Genomic DNA, 22,644 nt, shown 5'->3' on the forward strand with positions numbered 1-22,644 from the left:
ATGCCAAGACTTTTATTTGTAATACAGACACATTGGTTATAGAGATTTTTTCTGGCAGATAGAATTTTAGAAGCTGACATCAGAGAGCTCATCTATTAATTTTTTTTTTCTTTTGGCTGTGTTCGGTCTTTGTTGCTGAGCAGGCTTTCTCTAGTTGCGGCGAGTGGGGGCTACTCTTCCTTCTCATTACGGTGGCTTCTCTTGTTGTGGAGCTCGGACTCTAGGTGCGCGGGCTTCAGTAGCTGTGGCACGCGGGCTCAGTAGTGTTGTGGCTCACAGGCTCTAGAGCACAGGCTCAGTAGTTGTGGTGCATGGGCTTATTTGCTCCGCGGCATGTGGGATCTTCCTGGACCAGGGCTTGAACCCGTGTCCCCTGCATTGGCAGGCAGATTCTTAATCACTGTGCCACCAGGGAAGTCCCTCATCTATTAAATTTTATATTCAAAAGAGGGTAACCCGGAGTTAGTGCATTTATCCATTCTTCTGCTCTTTCCCCATGGAAAGCTACAGATCCTTATAATGCATCTGATATTCTCAGTGATTCCAGCCCATCAAACAGAGATGCAGTTGCTTTAGAAATTTTGAGCTTATTCCAGTGAGAAAGCTGAATCATAGAATGTAATCAATACTCCAAAGAAGATATACAGATTGCCAACAAACACATGAAAGGATGCTCAACATCATTAATCATTAGAGAAATGCAAATCAAAACTACAATGAGGTATCACCTCACACCAGTCAGAATGGCCATCATCAAAAAATCTACAAACAATAAATGCTGGAGAGGGAGTGGAGAAAAGGGAACCCTCTTGCACTGTGGGTGGGAATGTAAATTGATATAGCCACTATGGAGAACAGTATGGAGGTTCCTTAAAAAACTAAAAATAGGGCTTCCCTGGTGGCGCAGTGGTTGAGAGTCAGCCTGCCGATGCAGGAGACACGGGTTCGTGCCCCGGTCCAGGAAGATCCCACATGCCGTGGAGTGGCTGGGCCCATGAGCCAATGGCCGCTGAGCCTGCGCGTCTGGAACCTGTGCTCCGCAACGGGAGAGGCCACAACAGTGAGAGGCCCGTGTACCACAAAAAAAAAAAAAGAAAAAGAAAAAAAAAAAACCTAAAAATAAAACTACCATACGACCCAGCAATCCCACTCCTGGGCATATACCCTGAGAAAACCATAATTCAAAAAGAGTCACATACCACAATGTTCATTGCGGCTCTATTTACAATAACCAGGACATGGAAGCGACAAAAGTGTCCATTGACAGATGAATGGATAAAGAAGATGTGGCACATATATACAATGGAATATTGCTCAGCCATAAAAAGAAATGAAATTGAGTTATTTGTAGTGAAGTGGATGGACCTAGATACTGTCATACAGAGTGAAGTAAGTCAAAAACAGAAAAACAAATACCATATGCTAACACATATATATGGAATCTAAAAAAAAAATGGTTCTGAAGAACCTAGGGGCAGGACAGGAATAAAGATGCAGACATAGAGAATGGACTTGAGGACACGGGGAGGGGGAAGGGTAAGCTGGGATGAAGTGAGAGAGTGACAAGGCCATATATACACTACCAAACGTAAAATAGATAGCTAGTGGGAAGCAGCTGCATAGCACAGGGAGATCAGCTCGGTGATTTGTGTCCACCTAGAGGGGTGGGATAGGGAGAGTGGGAGGGAGACGCAGAAGGGAGGGGATATGGGGATATATGTATATGTATAGCTGATTCACTTTGTTATAAAGCAGAAACTAACACACCACTGTAAAGCAATTATACTCCAATAAAGATGTTAAAAAATAATAACAATAGAAGGGATTTTAGAGATCATGTGGTGAGAGCTTTCCAACTCGCCAGGTGACATGAAGCAGATTCCATGGCCCAACTGCTGCTTCTTGAGATCCTGTTTCAGTGGGTCTAAGGACTGGGGATTTATTTCTTTAATAAGAGCCCCTGGTGACTCTTTCATGCAAAATCTGGGAATCTTTGACATCCTGGAACCATTTGTTTTACAGATATGGTGATGAGGTCCTGAGAGGTAAGGTGACTTTCCGAGGCCAAAGAGCTAGTCCATGATAGAGTCAGGACAGGAACAGAAATCTCCTGAGTGGCCTCAAGTGGCCTCATAAAATGGACTAATGTATTTGACTTAACACTTCAACCATGGAGGGGGTTGGGGATTGTGAAAAAAAAAGTTACATATCTGAAATTTCAGTTATCCAAAACTCCTCATTTCAGAAGCATTCTGGTTAATTAAGCACATATGGCACCTTTGTCCTTTACTTGGTGAACACATTTCTCCAACCTTTTCTTTGACTGGTCCCATATGCTTGCATACGGTTTACGGGCCTCCCTTCATATAGGTAACTTTGGACCTATCAACACCTCTCTCTTCTTCTTGCCTCTTGGTCAGTAGTCTTCTTCTCCTTAAAACTTTTATCAAACCAGGCATGTGTCCCTTGACTCACAGTTCCTCCCCATACCATTCACTTTATCATCCTTTCATTTTTACTGCCCAATTTCTCTAGCTTTCTGTGTCTAACTCTAGTGCATGCTTGTTTATATAAGTACTAAGTTTCATATATGAGACAACTGTCATAGAGTGGAAAGTCCACCGTGATGGAGAGCAGAGCCACTCACTTCTAGTCCCCTCTGTCGCTAGTAAGCTGTATGACCTTGAGCGATTCACTTAGTCTTTCTGAGCCTCTGCTGTTCAATGAAAGGGTTAAACTCTGAGCTTCTGAGTCCTTTCTTTCTATATGTCTGCTCCCTCTCTTTAAGAAAGGAAGAAACCATCTTTTCTCAATTTATTTTTCTCTCCGCACTGAGCCTATTTCATAAGACTACCTAAAGTGCTCAGTCACTCAATAAATACTGACACTTCCTCCCTTGGTCCAGTTTGACTTTTCTTCACCTGTCACAGAGTGGTGCATGAGCCACCTATCTGACCACAGCTGACCTTTGTTTTTGTCAAAGACTAGATTTTTTTTGTAAATAGTACAAACTGTGTGTCTTTCCATTGTCACCCTTCCTTCCCGTGAAATGGCACATCCTGTTCCTTGGCCCTCCCTGTTTGCCATTAAAACAAAACATTATTTCCACATGTCCCTTGTATCTTACAGATTTTTTAGATGTTATGTTTAGCACTTCTGATTTTTTAAATGTATTTTGCCATACTATTTATTCATATTCCTGATGGTCTGATCTGATCACCTCTTTCTTTAGAATTTCCATTTGCAGTTAAGTCTCAACTCTACCTGTGGTTTGGGTCATATTGGTTTATGTTTTTGGCTTTGTTTAGAAGTTATTTGGTCTCACAATCACAACCATAAGCACATTTGCTTGATTTGATGATTTGTTTATTTATTTTTAGAAGAGTAGCTCTTAAAACATATGGCACTCTATCACATAAAAAATGGCTCTATTCAGTCTATTGATCCACATTCAAAAGTAATAACTTTAAACATACATGAAAGAGGACATAAGTATGGAATGATGGACAGTCACTTGGAGTTCAAAATAATACACAGGATTGTAGGATAAAAATATGTGAGATTTCAGCACCTTGGACAGTTAAAAGTACTCTTGCTGTAATGCTTGATATCACCACATGAGCAAGCTTGTCGTACATTTGAAAATTTACAAGGTCATATCAGATATGGTACCGTGAAATTTTTGCTCGTATTTTTTTCAGAGATGCAACATAAAAGAGCCTGTCCAAAAGAAATGTAGAGAATGGGTGCCAATGTCAGGTACTGTTTCCCTATGCTTTCCTCTGACCTTCTCTTTAAAATTAATATAACAGGGGGACTTCCCTGGTGTCACAGTGGATAAGACACTGAGCTCCCAATGCAGGGGGCCTGGATTCAGTCCCTGGTTGAGGAACTATATCCCACATGCATGCCACAACTGAGGAGCTCACCTGCCATAACTAAGACCCAGTACAACCAAATAAATAAATAAATATTAAAATTAAATTAAATTAATATAACAGGAAAAATGATTACTGAATATTCTGATGCATAAAGTTATTTGAACTCCAAGCTGAAACCTAAAGATGATCAAAACCTAGACAGTGACAAGTCCAAATTGTTGGGCCACATTCTGAAACTTAGATACTAAATCTATAATTTCCTCTTTATTTCCCCATATTTATTTTGAGAAAATACAAGGAACAGGCTTTTAAAACTGATCATGGGTGATTTTCTATGTCTCACGTCTTACAAGAAGAAAACAAAGACTTCCCTGATGAAAGCGATAAAGCCCAGGCTCTATCCTCAGGTACATGAGAGTGAACAGCTTCAAGGCATTGATAGAACTGTACACCAGGGCATGGTGGTAGAGTCACTGCAATGCAGTGCTGAGTGGCTTACACAACTCTTCCTTAGATAATTTGCCATTTCTCTTTAAAATGTAAGCAAACACTTTCAATTACACAATTATGAAGAGCTACAGGTAAGCAGAATCAGAAGCAAAAAGGTTCAACTTCACTACCATCCAAGAAATGCAAATTGAAACAACAATGGGATGCTGTTTTTCATCCCTCAGGTTAGCAGAGATTAAGAAGATTTCCAGGGATGTGGGGAAAATGAGCACATTCATGCACTGCTGGTGGGAATGCAAATTGGTACAAGTCTTTGGTAGGGTGATTTGAAAATATGGATGAAAAGACTAAAAAATAATGATGAAGCTATATAGTTAATAGCATGAAAACAGATTCTCAATTCATTGTTAATTAGGAAAAGCGGGTTACCAAGGTATATAAGCACGTATTTATGGTATTTAAACATGCATTCTAAAAGGACGCAAACCAACATGTCATTATCCTATAGGATAGGATAGTTGGGAAGGTAGGGAGAGAGTATTTACATTTTGTTTCCATGTTTTCCAATGTATCTGTATTCAAAATAAATTACTGAATCTGTTTTTAAAATAACAATGTATTCAATTTTCCATAGAATTCTAGGTGGTAAAGACTGCCTAGTTTCTCCTTCTTAGGGATCTACATTTAGTGTAATTGGCTGTGGCATGTTTAAGATAGTAAAGAGAGGCCAGTGGGGCTGGACAGTTGTGGTCAAGAAAGTGAATGACCCCAGAGAAGTGTAGACAAAGAGTTAGGGTCTGAATTACTCCCAGCTTTGAAGCCTTGGTAAAGACTTTGGATTTTACTCTGGAAGCAATGGACCACTATTTCAGAGACAGAGCAAAGAAGGGGTAATGATTAGATTTGTGAAGTTTTTATTTTCTTCTGCTTTTAGTTACTCTGGCTTCTCTGTAGAGAAGGAAATGAAGTGAGGCAAGATTAGAAGCCAGGAAGATCAAAAAGGAGACCGTTGTAGAATATGATAGATGAGATTAAGGCATTAAGAGTGTAGGATGGAAAGAAATAGAAAGATTTGATTTAAATTTTGGAAGTAGAAATGACAAAACTTACCTATGTGGTAAGGTAGAAAGGAAGAAGTTAAGGGTGTCTCACACATTTGAAATTAGGGATGACTCTGACAGTGAATCCTTAATATCAAATTTAGAAAGACTAAATCTCTCTTCTTGGTTATTAGTTTTCAAGTCTTTTTATTGAAGTATGTCATTATAGTGGGTTGAATGGTGACTCCTAAAAAGATAAGATATATACACATCTCAATCTTAGGAATTTGTGAATGTTACCTTATTTGGAAAAAGGGTCTTTACAGCTGTAATTAAATTAAGGATCTTAAGATGTGATCATCCAAGGTTATCTGAGTGGGCCCTAAATCCAATGACAAATGTCCTTATAAGGATGAAGCAGAGGGAGACTACAGACAGAAGAAAAGACAGTATGACTGTGGAGGCAGAGACCAGAGTGATGCAGCTACAAGTTAAGCAATACTAGCTGCCACCGAAAGCTGGATGAGGTAAAGGATGGATTCTTCACTAGAGGCCCGGGAGGGAGCACAGCGCTGCTGGATTTCAGGCTTCTAGACTCCAGAACTGTGAGAGAATACATTTCTGTTGCTGCAACCCAGTTTGTGGTAATTTGTTAGGACAACAACAAGAAACTAATAAAAACACAGATATAAACCATAAGCATACAGTTTAATGAATTAACACAAAGTGTTCATTACTCTTTCCCATTTAGAAAAGTGTTTAGTTATGGAAACTTTCAAACATACCCAAAAACAGAGAGAGTAATAAAATGCACCTTCATGTTCCCCAAACCCAGTTTCAATAATCATCAACACACAGCCAATCCAGTTTCACCTGCACTTCCACACACCAGTCTGCAGCTGGATTGTTTTGAAGCAAATCCTAGTCATCGTATTATTCCATCTAAAAATACTTCCTAATATACCTCTAAAAGATAATAACGCCTTTTCATCATAAGCAAAATGCCATATATCACCTAAAAATTAACAAAATATTCCTAATAATATCAGATATCTAGTCAGTATTTAAATTTGCCCCAACTGTCTCATGTATGGTTTCTTTTTTCAGTTGGCTTGTTTGAAATAGGATCCAAGCAAGATCTGCATTCTGTATGTGGTTCATGTATCTCTTGTCTCTTAAGCTATGAGTTCTCTTTCCTCCTTTTCTTTTTCTTTCTAATTTATTTGTTGAGGAAAACAGGTCAGGTCATTTGTACAGTAGAATTCCTTGGATTTTAATCCATTGCTGAGTGTCTTCAATAGTTTCCTATCTCCCATGTTTCCTATAAACTAGAAATTAGATCTTGAGCAGAGTCAGCTTCAATAATTTTGGCAAGAATACTTCATAAGTGAGGTTTTGGATTTGCATTGCATCACATTAATGCCCCCGTGTCTTTTTGTGTGACGCTGAAATTGATCAATGGTTTCAGGTGTCGTCAACCTGATCTAACCATTATGAAGTTTCCCAATAGTTTGTCCCCTAATTGTTTTACATTCATTCATGATCATTGCCTAGAATCATCATTTGGGGTTGCAAAATTATGATATTCTAATTCTATTGCTCTTTCTGCATTTATTAGCTGGAACTATTGTATAAAGAAGAACTTTTCCTCATAAACTATTTGATTACCTTGAGGTATAGTCCATACAAGAAAGACCCGAAAGATGCTCAATTCTTTATGTACCAGTTTTCAGAATAAGGAATCGGCTCCTTAGCATCCTCCTAAGGGTGGGGAACCCAATGGGGTTTGTTCGTTTTGTTTTGTCTTGTGTCTTTAAAAGTCATGAATTTTGTTTTAGTTATTAGTTTATTTCTTTGGGGGGATGGGATTCTAGCCAGAAGACATAAGTGTACTATTTCCTGTGTCCCCTGGGAGCCAGTGTCTATAAGTGAATTCTAGACCCACTCACTCTTATATCTATCGATGCATCACTGGTTTCAGCCCCCTTTATAATAGAGGAGGAAACAGAGGGCCAGAGTGGCCTGGCATTTGCCAAAGTAATTCACTTGGTTAGTAGCAAGGTCCAGGTGAGATTCCAAGTCCATGCTGTTTTCCACTGTAACTTAACTAAGAGAGTTAAGCTGTTGAGATTGCTAAATATTGGGCTGCCAGATGCAGAGTAACCACAATAGTAAATACATTCATCTGGCAGATGAGGAAGTAAAATGTATATATCTTGTGGTTATATGTAAGGCTTCTTATTGTGGTTTGGTCAAGAAAGTCAGTAAATGTCAATTTGTGCACCAAAAAAGAGATTCGAGCCAATTGTTAAATTAAAGGACTTGAGACTGGTTAGGAGAAAAATACTTTTCTATTTTGACACTACCAATAATCTGTTTTGCTTACATTTTAAAGCAGAACACAAAGTAGCATAACTAGAAAGACAGCTCCCACAGTTTGTTCAATCCAGCTTTATTTTAATTTTATCTTAATTTTTAAAAATAATTCTGTAATATTAAATACAATATACTATGCAAATATGAATTCACAGCTCATTATTACATGGATTCAGATAGAATGTAGTTCAAATTATGTTTCCTTCATTAAAGTATAACTAAAATATAAATATAACTGATGACAGTCAAGTGTAATGTAATACTCCTGGGGTTGTACAAGATGGGTCAGCTCTTCTTCCTAGTGCCAGACTTATAAACTAATTGATTTCAGTAATCATTAATTGGGCATTTGTTCTATCATATAAGAATTGAGCCTGGAGTCTTTTCACATACAAAACTGTATTTGAAATCAACAGGTGTCCTTGAATTAACCCTTTATATTTTAGTATATATGGTGGATATGATAATAGGGTTGAAGAATTTAGAAAATTTTAACCTGGAGAAGACTAATAATAGCTGTTTTTTATCTATTGTATCAACTTCAAAATAAAAAATGGAGTTGATGCCTTCTTTGTGGCTCCATACAAAGACCAATGTATGTGAAACACATTGACATATTTTGACTCAACAACGTCACAGGAAAGAGAGCTGGAACCACCTTCTCTTCATTCTCTCCCTCGTAATTGAAGCATCCAGGGAGGGAAAAGGAATACACATGCACCTTCACATTCCCAAATCAATTTATTTTTATTTCTAGAAAACTCTGATTCTTTAAAAATAATACTAATATAAAGTTTCTCTTCTCTCCCATGACTCTGACCCAGCAATCTTCAATCTTTTAGCAATTATGTTTCTCTAACAGCTGGTCTACATCTCTCTATCCTTTCTCTAAGTTTTCTCTTCCGCCTAGTTTCTTCCCTTGCTGCTTCAGAATTCCTGGAAGAATAAACACAGGAGGCATCAGTGCCCCAGGATTTGCAGGGAAGTACTGTAATAAAGCAATGGTTCCCCAGTCTTGGAGTTTGTTTAAAAATACAGATTCTAGGGCCTCCCTGGTGGCGCAGTGGTTGAGAGTCCGCCTGCCAATGCAGGGGACACGGGTTCGTGCCCCGGTCCAGGAGGATCCCACATGCCGCGGAGCTGCTGGGCCCGTGAGCCTGTGCTCCGCAACGGGAGAGGCAACAACAGTGAGAGGCCCGTGTACAGCAAAAAAAAAAATACAGATTCTAGGTACCATCCCATATTTAGGATCTGGATCTCCAGGGGTGGAGTCCCAAAATGTGTGTTTGTAACAAACTCCTCAAGGAATTCTGATAGAACAGGTCTAAGGACAGTTGTCTGGGAAGCACTCTCATGAAGCACAGTGATTTTTCATGACCATGGACAGGGGCACACATTTCTCTTTTCCCATCTCCCCCCACCAAATAAATCCTAACCAAATATTATCACTATAATAAACTTTTAACTCCATGCACAAGCCCTATAAGAAATTTTAAACCCTGGTACCTAAATTTTAAAATGATTATTTAAAACAGTACTTGAGGAGAGAAGGCTTTGCTTAAAACCATATTATTACCTTACTTTTTATATCACATGTAATGTTGAAAACCCCAACAGGGCCACCATATTCACATCAGCTAGGGCTCTTTAGGTCTCAAGTGTCAGAAAAACAATCCAACCCATCTTAAGCAGACAGAGAATTTACTGGCTCACACTACTGAAAAGTCCAGATGTTATTGGCTTGATATAATGGGCTCCCATGTCATTCCAATTCCATTTCTCTATATCTCTCAGCTTCACTTTTTCTGTGCTAGCTCTGTTTTCAACAGGATCTCCTTTCAAGGTTGCAAGGTGGTCACGGAGGTTCTACTTCACATCCTCGTAAAGTCACTTCCAGCGTGGAAGAGGATTCCCTTCCCTCTGCAGTCCCAGCACCAGTCTCATTACATGTCATTGGTTCTGATGGGTCACATGGTTGTCCTTGAACCAATGACTTCCCTGAGAAATGTGGTGCTTATTTGACCAAGTCTGAGTCAGTGGCATCTGCTCTCTACTGGAGCTGATGGTAAAGTCAACACATATGGACCTACTGTGACCAGAGTGGCTCTGAAAAAAATACTGGGTGCTGTTACCAAAAGGAGGGTACTGGATGGCCCAACCTGGCAAATGTCCTCCCCAATATTTAATAATCTCAAGGCTATTTTGACTAATGAAAGAAACACTAGTAAGTTGCAAGACTGAAACCCAAACCAGGATTTTTTAATCTGTTTATGAACTTCACCATAGATGTTTCCCAAAATGAGACCTCATGGTCTATTTTAACAAGTTCAAAGCAAGATTATTATTGTCTCATGTTTTGGGTGTTTTTTGGTCCTACTTATCTTCATATTCAATTTTAAGCAATGATTCAAACAATATGAAAAACTAAAAATAATATAGATCGTGAATGTAAAATGTCATTAAATAATGATGCATTTGGGGGTAGCTGATTGCTTATAGAACTTTCAGTTCTGGAATAAGGTTACTTTTTCTACCCGAATGTCACTAGAAACTTTCCAGACCTGAATGTGCAGTGATCTAAGATTCACAGTAAACAGAATACCTGAAAACATTTTTTAAAATCCTAGCATAAATATGAACACTAAAAATCACATTGTACCTAAGAAAATCAAGAAATTTTCCAGTACCCATAAATAACTCCTACAAATCAATAAGGAAAAGAAAGACTACCAACTGAAAATTGGGCAAAAACCGTGAACAGACATTTCACAAAAGAAGCTATCCAAATGACAAATACATGTGTGAAAGGGTGCTCAACTTTTTAGTTATCAAGAAAATGCAAATTAAAAGCATAATGTGATACCAATACCCACCTGCCAGAAAATAACAAATGTTGGCAAGTATATACAGCAACCAGGATTCTCATCAACTGCTGTTGAGAGTGTAAATTGGTACAACCATTTGGAAAGCTAGTTAGCAGTACCTATTATGTGCTTGTCCTATGACATAGAAATTTCACTCCTAAACACGTACTCAAAAGACATGATCAAGAATGTCCATTAGAAGCACAGTTTGTAGTAGTCAAAACCCAAAAACTACCAAAATGCCTACCACCACCAACAGTGGAATGGATCAGTAAATTGTACAACTGCGCAATTTAATACTCTGCAGCATAATGAATAAATAACATGGATGAGTCCCACAAACATAAAGTTAAATGAAAGAAACCAGCCACAAAAGAGTACATATTGTACCATTTCATTTATAGACAAGTCAAGACCACACTAAACTAACCTATGCAATTAGAAGACAAGATACCAGTTACTGGAGGGAGGATGGTGACTGGAAGACTTGGGGGTTTTCGGTAATATTCTGTTTCTTTATGAGTACTGGCTACACAAGTGTGTTACATTTGTGAGAATTCAGATAGCTGACATTTATGTGCATTTCTCTGAATACATATTATACCTTAAAAGTTAAAATAAAAAAGGGAAAAGTCAATTGTCTCCAGCCTGTCATTTCCAGCCTATCATTTCCTTCCATTACCAATCCCCTTGATGTTTTATAAGTTGACTTTCAGTCAACTTGAAAATACTTGCTCTGTTTTAACAAGTGGTGGGTGGTTGATGTGTTTTCTCTATAAATAGTTGGTAGAGTGGTTTGGGAAGTACAGTATAAATGTTAGTGTTAAGCATTTGGGGGTGTGCACAATACTTTTTCCTCATAGAGATGACATTATTAAGTCACTTTTATTCAGCTTTATTTTATCTGTGTAGCACAGCACCTGCAAGCACCCATGATTGCCAGCTGCAGGTTATACCACAATTGATTCCTATGCAGATCTCAGCTACTAGAGACATTAAGGCAAGAATCAGATAAAGTCTTCATTGCTGATCCTGAAATCTTGTTTGAAATAATGAAGAAATTCTGAGAAGATGTGCTGTCTTTTTTCATACTATTACTATTTCCCAGTAGTGGTTTATAGCTAGTAGATAAAGAATAACCAATGGTCAGGTTTTTATAAAAATCATTTTGGAGCCCAAACTCCAGCTTCCTCCACAGGAACCCACAAGTCTTTGATCCAACCAGAGCTCTTCTCAGTGTTGCTACTTCCTCTGTAAGTAAAAGCAAGAGTTCTGCATAAATACAGAGAGAGGCTGGATTAACATTGAGAATAAAATAGTTATCCCTATAAGCAGCATTCTATTGTTCAGAATAATGGAGTTCGTGGGCTATGCGAAGCCATAAAAAATCCAAAAGAATGTAAAAACTTTTAAATTATGAAATGATGAGTTAATGGGTAGATGTTTACCCAGCAAAATAAACAGACAAAGCAGCAAAGGGAATGCATCAAGCAGTTAATCGTTTTATTGTAAGTTATAACCAAATAAACACTGGGGAGAGGACTCACATCAGTGTCCCTGAAGGTCAAATATCAGGAGAATCAAGACAACAGCGCTTCTAACCCATAATGTTAAAAATAATAATTCCTATCTTTTGGAAGTTGTTATGCTTTGTTTTTATTGGTGAAATATGGAGAGTCCAAACTTTTAAAAATTTATGACATTATTTTTTGAAATTTCTCAGAACCCTAGACTTTTAAAATTGAATAAGATATTAAAATTTATCTTTTATATATCTTTGATATGAGGACCAGTTGTCCTCAAATGGTGCTCTAAGGAGCCCTAGGGGCTCCTACTTAATATGTCAATGGTGGCCAGGGATTAGTTGGAGAAGAACCAAAAGAGAAACACTCAGGACACTCCCAACCTTGGGCCAGCATTAACAAGTGGAACTCCACTTTTCTGGTTTTCACAATGGGCTTCCACCTGGGTTTTATTTAAAGAAAGCATTCAACGATTTTAAAATAAGAAATAATAAAAAAATTTTAAGTAGACAACTCATCTTGTCCAAGTATTCTCAAAGTTGATGAGTTTACAGTTAAGGAAACTGGGGCTCAAGCAGATTAAGTGATTTGTCCCAAATCTCAGAGCCAACCAGGTGCAGGACTGTAGCTGGAACTTTTGCTTTCTGATTCTGACTTGGATGGACTTTCCAAACTACCAGTGCCCATAAAGAGCCTCTGCAGTTTCCAAAAAGAAGGGTTGGAAATCTTGAGTTGAAATTAGTTCATGCTTATTTTTCCAGCCTTTATGGATTCCTTTAATGTCAGTGTTAAAGCCCTTGATACAGAGACCATCTGCATTTTTTAAAATTATGCATAGCATGCTACGTGAAATAATATGGATAACAGAACCAAGGGTAAACTATTAAGAGTCCATTGCCTGCTTGCTCCAAAGTGCTATTTGCAAACAGAAAAAGAAATTAGCTGCCTAAAATGTTTAATTGGTTACAATCTAGAATCCTTCAAGAGTAAAACTGCCATGGGAACTGACTAGCTGATTTTTAAGCTTAAAACAGACTTTTAAAGTATATATATATATTTCAGCGTTTTTTAATATCAAGGTTTTTGTTCAAAAATGCTACATAATTAGACACCAGCTTTCTCTCTGGAATGCCAGCTTTATTTTCTTAAGAGAATCTACTCAATTCATTTCTTTTTTCCAGTTTGTAGCCAAAGGGTTAATTAAAAATAGGGACCTCTTTTTTAGCTGTTACTATAATCAGCTCCCATTCAATCTAAATATACCCATACCCTTGCACAATTTTTAACCCTACAAAGCTGAGACTCATGTCTATCCAAATTAAGGGTAAGCTTAAATAGTCTGTCCTCAGTTGAAACTATGGCGACCAATACACAGTACACATCCTGCATCTTGCCCAGTAGTCCTTAAAATTATTTTATCACAAGACAGGAAATCTGTTTTGTTTGGTTGTCATTTAAGGACAGATTTACACTATAAGATAGTCAACCATCTGCTCTTATTTAGGAAAAAAGGGATTTATGATAGGATAAGCTTTAAAATTACAGAGAGACAGAGTCATTTTTATTTATTTATTTATTTATTCACTGCCTTATTTCAAAAAAAGATCTATGGTAAGTCCCAGAACTTCCAAAATGGGAGATGGAGAAAATGAGAAGAATGATTGGAGTGTGGGCTTTCTACAGTTATGACTATGTAAACAACTGGTTTGTCAGTCAGCTAAATAATAAAAATAAAATTGGATTCTGCACGGTGACACTGCCAAGTAGCACAATTAAATTGTGAAATATGAACGAATATTTACTTTTCTGACTTTTGTTTCAAATTGAAAATAACTTTATGATTTTTTTCTAATTGTAAAGTCAATACATGCTTAAGTAGACAATCCATTCATTTTAGAAAGGTATAAGGAAGACAGTAAAAATCAGCCCAAATCATCTGGAGGTAACTGTTTAAAATTGTGGTGACCCTCCTCCAACATTCCTCTGTGCATAGACACATGCATGCCTTAATAAATCTATATAAATAAAGTGGTATTCTGCATGATGTTTTGTGACCTGCTTTCCCACTCAATTCATTGCAAAGATCTTTCCATACCAGTTAATATAGATTTTTTATATATTCTACCACATAGATGTACCAAAATTAATTTAAATAATGTCCTTGTTAGGAATATTAAGAGTGTGTCCAGCATTTTTGTATTATGAACAACACTACAATGAAGATTTTTTACATACATCTTTGTGCAATTGATCAATTATCTCCACAGGATAAAGTTCTAGATGTGAGATTGCTAAGTCAAAGGGTATATATATATATAAATGTTTGGTCCATATCATCAGGACTGCACCCTGGAGAAGTTGAGCCATGGTATACATAAACAAGGCATGAGTGTAAAGTTTCTCTACACCCACACCAATATTGGATATCTCATTCTTTATCTTTTCCTATCTAATAGGCAAGAGGTCATTATATTTGCATGGTAGCAGCTCTTCTCCCATCAATTCATAAATCTAAGAAAAGGAGAAATATAATTCAATTCAATGAGATAATTTAACTATAATAGATGATTTTGAAAGGGTCTTCCAAATTTAACACTGTATAATTCTACAGAATGTCCTCAGTTCATTTCTCTATCAAGCATCTACTATAAGCAAGATCCCAGGGGAAGAGAAGCTAACCTTGAGCATCTAATGTGTATGAAAACAACCCTTTGAGATCATTGTTTTAATGCTCATTTTATAGAGCAAAAATATGGGAGTTCAGAATGAATTAAATAAAAGTAGAATCAGAGCAAGTTATCTGACAAGAAAGCTGAGGGTGTTTTCCCATATCATGCTGTATCTCACTGGGGTTCCTGTCCTTCAGGAATATACAGTCTACTCTGAGGCAGGGGTGGGAATTGTAGGAGAGACCAGACTCACATAAAAATAATTTTAAGTCACATCTTCTGATAACTAAGGTCAAGCCCTTGTCTTCCTCCACCTACCCCTATCACCAGGTGGTGTCATTCCCTTAGCATTCAAAGTGGTGCCTTACGTATCATAGATGCTCAATAAATATTGTCCATGCTCCTCCCCCTCTGTCTGACTAGTCCAGGAGGGTTAAAATTTTCTCATTGTGGACAGGGTGGTCCTACCATATGATAGTTGACTGACAGCTAGCAAGCTCTTAGTCTCGGATTGGTTGTAACACCTAACTGGTAGCCCTCTTTCCCTACCCAGCCTGACCAGGCTTGGAGCCATGAGCCCATAGAAACAGAGTGAGATCCAGCAATAGAACACTCAGCCCCAGGGCACAGGGAGGCACATTGTACTCAAAGTTCTGCCTTTAGCTTTCTATATAATCTGATTAAAATATTATTATGCCTTATACTTTTGACATTTTCTCCCTGGCCCTTTGACATTTTTAGAGTGTCTTTAGACTTTATCAAGATTATTATCATAATTATCATTATTGCTATCAATCACTAGCCATGGGTAACTCACATTTTCTACGGTTCAGTGTTGGTTTAAAATGGCACATCTCAATTACCACTATTCTAACTTAGTTACTAGTTCTGAGAGCTAACATACAGTATGAGAGACAGGTCAGAACCAAAATATTACTGAATTCTTATTGGTTATATTCACTTGGGGTCAACGGGTCCAAAAGTCAGTGGCTGATGTGTATTCACAATGGTCTAGGATCTAGACTCTTCATGACCATTCTTGCAAAGAAATCATATAATGCATGTTTCATATTTCACATAGTACAAAATAGCTTTTTAATTTGTTTTGTGTAAATATATGATAAGCTGCAATTCAATGGTTTCTGCAGATTAAATATCCTCAAAAAATAGCTGGAAAGACATACACATTTCCATTGTAAAGATCACATAAACCTCACTTAGTGTATAAAGCTGGGCCATATTTCCAAACAATGACTAAGTGTTCCATGTGCCTTGGTTAAGCTGAGGAAATGTTGATTTTGATCAATGCCTATGGTTTTTGCAGGCTCTTCAATATGACAAGCCTTCGATGGTGGTCTACCCCACTGTAAGATTAACCTCTGTATAAGAGAGCACCATGGGTAAGGACACAGGCTGCAATGACAGCCCATTCCCAGGAATAAAAGTGGGCCTATTATATTTGCTACAATAGACTCATGCTCTCCTTTCCAATTTGCCATCTTTTTACCCCAGACAAACGTGTTATTATTCAACAACAAAGGGTCTGACAAAATGCCGCAGAGCTCATACTACAGAGCTACATAAAAGCAGGAGATGATAAATGTTAAGTGCATTCTGGCTTGATATGTTTTAAAGAGATCACTTCTAAGAAACACTTGGGATCAGTACTTGCGGTATTAGAGATGTGTCCTGACAGCTGGAGTTTGTTGGAACATGGGTTGCTTTGTTCTCTTTTACGTCTGTTTATGCCCATGCATTTGTTGTCAGTCACTGCTCATGGAGAGGGCAAAGCAGAAGATGACACAACAGAGCAACAGCTAAGAGGTGAGAGGTTTTCTCTGACTAATGCCGAGGAGGAGGGTTGGCTGCCACTAGTTCTATTTTTAGTAGTTGCTGCTGTGATAACTTCTGGAATTCCAACCTGTCCCTACAGATGACTTCCTGTTTGGACATCAATATACAAGTGTACAACCAAACACATAACCTCTTCTTCCTGTGCACATAGCTAGACTCTGCTTCCCAGCCTCCCTTGAGAACAGAGCTAATGGAATGTGAACAGAAGTAATGAGGGCCACTTCCGGGCCGGGCCCATAAAAATTTCCATGGGTAATCCTCCTCTCTCTTCTCTCATCTGCCAGCTGGAGGTCCATGCCCAAGTAACCATGAAGTCACCTTGGAAGAATGGTGAAGCCTCCGGAAGCCAGATCCTTGAATGATTGTTTGAAGATCAGCTGGCTAACATCAATACCCATGCCAACTGGAATTTACAAAAAGAAAATATAAATGTCTAGAATATCAGGCCCCTGAAATGTGGGTGGGAAGGTGAGGGAGGTTTTTTACAGTAGTTATCTTACTCTGACTAATGCAGCATGCAAGAGCCCAGGGAAAGTAAATGATGCTCAGTCTGAATGTGCCTGTTCTGACCTCCTTTCTGGTCACCTTTTCTTTGACCTCCCCTTCTGCTTGCTCTCTAATAACTGACCCTGAGCTAGAGAATGATGGGGAGAAACATGTTGGGTTGTTCCGTACTAGCATGTTAATCAGACTTTGGAAAAGACACTATGAAGATAAGAGAAGAACACGTATTCTTGAGGAGAGAAATGCTATCCTAACCAACAAATGCATGTTGGACACATTCTCTAAAGGATTCATTCTGCTAGGTACTAGGAATACAAAGGCATCAAACCTCATCTCCACCTTGAAATTAAAACAAAAACAAAAGATACGGTCATATCTTTCTACAAGTTTACAAATTTGGGGGGAAAACATGACTTCAAAGATAGTTGGCTAATGAAAGAAGATATACTTTAGAGTTGAACAGAACTGATTTGACATACAAGATATGCCACTTATTTGGTTTATGGAAAATGAATCAGTCTGTGCCTCAGTATTCTCATCTTTAAATTAGGATGATACCTGATAAACATGGTTAAGTTTTTATTTCAAAATAATTTTGAACTTACAGAAGAGTTGCAAAAGAGTTCCCACCTACCTTTCACCCAGCTTCCCCTAATGTCAACAATTTACATAGCTATCACATAATTATCAAAACTAGGAAATTAATATTGGTACAGTACAAATAACTAAACAACACAAGTTATTGGGATTTCTCCAGTTTTTCTGGAGAAATGTTCTTTTTCTGTTCCAGTGTCCAATCCCCAGACACCACCTTCCATCTGGTCGTCATGTCCTTCAGTCTCCTTTACTCTATGACAGTTTTTTTGTTTTCCTTGTATCTTGTGACCTCACCACTTTCAAAGAGTACCAGTCATATATTTTGTAGAATGTCTCTCAATTTTAGTGTTTTCTCCTGATTAGATTAAGTTTATAGATTTGGGGAAAGAATACCATAGAGGTAAACTGTCTTTCACATCACATCATGTGAGGAGGTACATAACATCAACAAGACTTGTTACTGGTGATGTTAACCTTGATCGTTTGGTTAAGATGGTGTCTGCAATGTTTCCCCACAGTAAAGTTACTGTTTTTCCCATTCAATAGAAGTGAGTCATCCTTATATATTCTTTGGTAAGGTGTATATTCAGATCTTTTGCCCATTTTTAATTACTACTTAGTTTTAAGAGTTTTTTATATATTCTATATTATAAGACCTGCATCATACATGTGATCTGAAATATGTTTCCAAGTCTGTGGCTTATTTTTTCATTCCCTCAAGAATGTCTTTTGCAGACCAAATGTTTTTAATTTTGATAAATTCCAATTTATCAATTACTTTTTCTTTCATTGGCTATAGGTTGGTGTCATGCTCTGTCAAACCCAAAATGAGGCAAATTTTCTCCTGTGTTTTCTTCTAGAAGTTTTATAATTTCAGGTTTTACATTTAGGTTCATAATTCCTCTTTGAAGTAATTTTTGTATAAGGTATGAGATATGTGTCTCGGTTAATTTTTTGAATATGGACACCCAATTATTCCAGCACAATTTGCTGAAAAGACAATCCATTCTACATTGAATTGCTTTTGCAATTTTATCAAAAATGCATTGATTGTATTTGTGTGAGTCTATTTCTAGACTCTATGCTGTTGCATTGATCTGTGTTCTATCCGTTCACCAATACAATCTTATCTTGATTACTGTAGCTTTATAGTAAGTGGTCAAATTAGGTAGTATGTGTTTTCCAACCTTGCCTTTATGTGACAGAATTATTTTGGCTATTTCAACTCCTTTACTTTTCCATATAAGTTTCAGAATCAGCTTCTTGAGAGCAGCAAAGAAGAATAAGCTGGGTCTTATTTTTTTATCTAATCTGACAATCTCTGTCCTTTAATTAATGTTTAGACCATTCACATGAAAAATACATTCAAATTTACCTTCTTACTAGCTGTTTTCTATTTGTCCATGATTTCTTAGGTTTTTTTCCCCTTTTTTTTCTGCCCACTATCAGGTTCATTGAGTATTTTTTAGGATTCCATTTGTTCACCTCTATAGACATTATTTATATCCATTTCTTAAATGTACAAAAAATTTCATAGAAAAAGAGATCAGATTTGTGGTTACCAGAAGCAGGGGGTTGGGGGAGAGAAAATTGGATGAAGGTACAAACTTCCAGTAATAAATAAGTACCAGGGATGTGATGTACAACATGATTAATATAATTAACACTGCTGTATGTTGCATATGAATGTTGTTAAACAAGTAAATCCTGAGTCCTCATCATAAGAAAAGTATTTTTTCTCTATTTCTTAAATTTTGTGTCTATATGAGATGATAGACATTCACTAACTTATTGTGATAATTATTTCATGATGTAAGTCAAATCATTATGCTGTACACAAACTTATACAGCGCTGTATGTCAATTATACCTCAATAAAACTGGCAGGGAAAAAAGCCATATGCAGCCCCCCCAAAATGTTTGGTGGTTACCCTAGGTTTACAGTATGCATCTTTAATTAATGAGAGTCTCCCTGCAAATGTATTATACCACTTTATTTGTAGTGTAAGCAATTTATAGCAGTATATCCCCAGTGCTTTTCAAACCTAAGCACATGAGTATCGGCAGAGGAGATGCCATATATATATATATGGGTTGGGCTTGGGCACTGATATATATATCAGTGAGATTTGGTCTTTGTCAGAACAGTAGGAAAATGATACTCTTAAAAAATACCCTGTTCTTTCATGGAATAAGGACTGGAAGCAAAACTTATTGTATTTTAACTCTTTTATTTTAAAGGTCAGGAAACTGAGGCTCAGAGAGGTGTCTTGTTCAAGTTTACACAACTAGTTAACACCATGTAACTCAAGGATTCCCATCTCATGCCTTCATTCTATTATGTTTCCATGCTATCATAAGCCAAAACTTTAGAGATGTTAAAACAATTATTCTGGATGACACCAAGAACAGAGAATACAGTGTGGAAAAGGCAACCTTTATATAAAATTTGAATGTGGGTTTTGTTTATTTCAAGTCACTTCTCAAATTGTTCATATTAGAAATAATGAAAATACCCATATATATAACAGTAAAAATACTGTTATAATTTCAGTCTAATCCAGGTAGACATTTCGAATTGATTGACTATTCCAAGGGGTCAAAAAAGTTACTTTCTAGGAGAATCCATTTCCACAGTGTAGTCTGAAGTCTACAAAATTCTAATTATGTTTGGCTAGGATTACATATAACAGTGAGTAACAGAAAACGCCAAAGTTTAGTTTTTTCTGTTATGAAAGTCTGACTCCAGGATTGGTATGAAACGCCACTGTGTCAGGGACTCATGTTCCTAGCTTGCTTCTATGCTGAGCATTGCCTTCATTCCCAGGGCCACTTCATGGTCTGAGATGGCTGCTCCAGGTCCTGCCATCACATCCACATTCCAGCCACTGGGAAGAGCAAAAGGAAAAAGAAAGGTACATTCTCTGCTTTAAGGACACAGCCCTAGTGTTGCATGCATCTCTTCTACTTTACACACTAACAAAATTTTCGTCATCCTCCTACTTACAAAGGAGGATGAGAATTGTAGTTCGATTCCATGTGGCCCAGCTAAAACTTGGGAGTCCTACTATTATATAAGGGAAAATCAACTATTTGGGATCAAATAGTTGTTTCTGTTATAATCTGTGAGAGAATCTTCTGTTTGTCATATATAAATGAAAACCAACATTCTCAATTGCCTGGAAAAGCAAAAAAAAAAAAAAAAAAAAAAATTAAATGACCATGCTGGGAGTTAATGGTGATGTTCCTTTTTGGAACAGGATGGTGTTAAGTGCTTAGTGGAATTTCTTTCCTGGGCTCCCTATACCCAGAACAAAAGACCCAAAATCAGAACAAAAAGTTACAGGTCCCCACATTGTTATTTCTGAGAAATGCCTGTCTTGATGAGAGTCAGTGAGAGGCATCATTTCAGCAAAAAGTGTCCTATCCCACTATATTAATTTCCTAGTGCTGCTATAACAAATTTCCACAATCTGGGTAGTTTAAAACAACGAAAGTTTATGCTCTCACAGCTCTGGAGGCTAGAAGTCTGAAATCAGTATTACTGGGCCGAAAGCAGAGTCTCACTACCTCTGGAGGCTCTAGGGGAGAATCCATTCCTTGCCTCTTCTGGCCTCTGGTGGCTGCTGGCATTCCTTGGCTTGTGACTGAATCCCTCCAATCTCTGCTTCTATCTTTACATCATCTTCTCTTTTACTGTCTGAGTGATTTCCCTCTGCCTTCCTCCTGTAAGGATACTTGTGATTGTATTTAGGGACCACCTGGATCAGCGGTCCCCAACGTTTTTGGCACCAGGGACCAGTTTTGTGGAAGACAATTTTTCCACGAACGGGGCGGGGGGTGGGGGCGGGCGATGGTTTAGGCTCGTACTGTGAGCGATGGGGGTCGGCAGGTGAAGCTTAGCTCACTTGCCCCCTGTTCACTTCCTGCCATGCGGCCCGTTAACATTAACTGTCCGAGGCCCAGGGGTTGGGGACCCCTGACCCAGATAATCCAAGTGAATCTCCTCATCTTGTTTCTGCAAAGACCCTTTTTCCTTATAAAATATCATCTATAGGATCCAGGGATTAGGACCTGATATCTTTGAGTGGCCATCACTCAGCATACTACATCCACCAACAAGAAAATGTGAGGCTGATTGGAGAGAAAAGAAGTCACCTTTTGGTGGAGAGCATTTCTTATAAGGAGAAGCCATTCCCTGTCTTTCTTCTTTGTCGTCAGGAAAGGAAAAGCTACTCCCCCGCTCCCACTACTGGAAACCAAGGGAGGCAGATCCCAAGAGAATCATTCACTGGTGAATTCATAGGTGCCTACAGAAAGGGTATTCTGTAAAGACGCAGACGTAGAGAATGGACTTGAGGACACGGGGAGGGGGAAGGGTGAGCTGGGACGAAGTGAGAGAGTAACATTGACATATATACACTACCAACTGTAGAATAGATAGCTAGTGGGAAGCAGCCGCATAGCACAGGGAGATCAGCTCAGTGCTTTGTGACCAACTAGAGGGGAGGGATAGGGAGGGTGGGAGGGAGGGAGTCGCAAGAGGGAGGAGATATGAGAACATATGTATATGTATAACTGATTCACTTTGTTATAAAGCAGAAACTAACACACCATTGTGAAGCAATTATACTCCAATGGGGTATTCTGATTCCACTCTCTGGTTAAACGTCTGTTAGCCAGCAAATCTGCTCACCTGCCCCTGTGATCCAGGCAGAAGGGAATGAATTAAGGAGACAAGGCAGGGTGGAGGGTAGTCAGACAGACAGGGGCATGCACTTCTCCCATAGTTCTAGTTCCCCCCAAATACAGAAAAGGATCCCCCACACACCTGCAAGTCCATGCAACTGGAGTCTATAGCCTGGCTGGGGATTGCTACAGCAGGGG

The sequence above is a fragment of the Hyperoodon ampullatus genome (assembly GCF_949752795.1).
Source record: "Hyperoodon ampullatus genome assembly, chromosome: 3".
NCBI classification, from domain to species: domain Eukaryota; kingdom Metazoa; phylum Chordata; class Mammalia; order Artiodactyla; family Ziphiidae; genus Hyperoodon; species Hyperoodon ampullatus.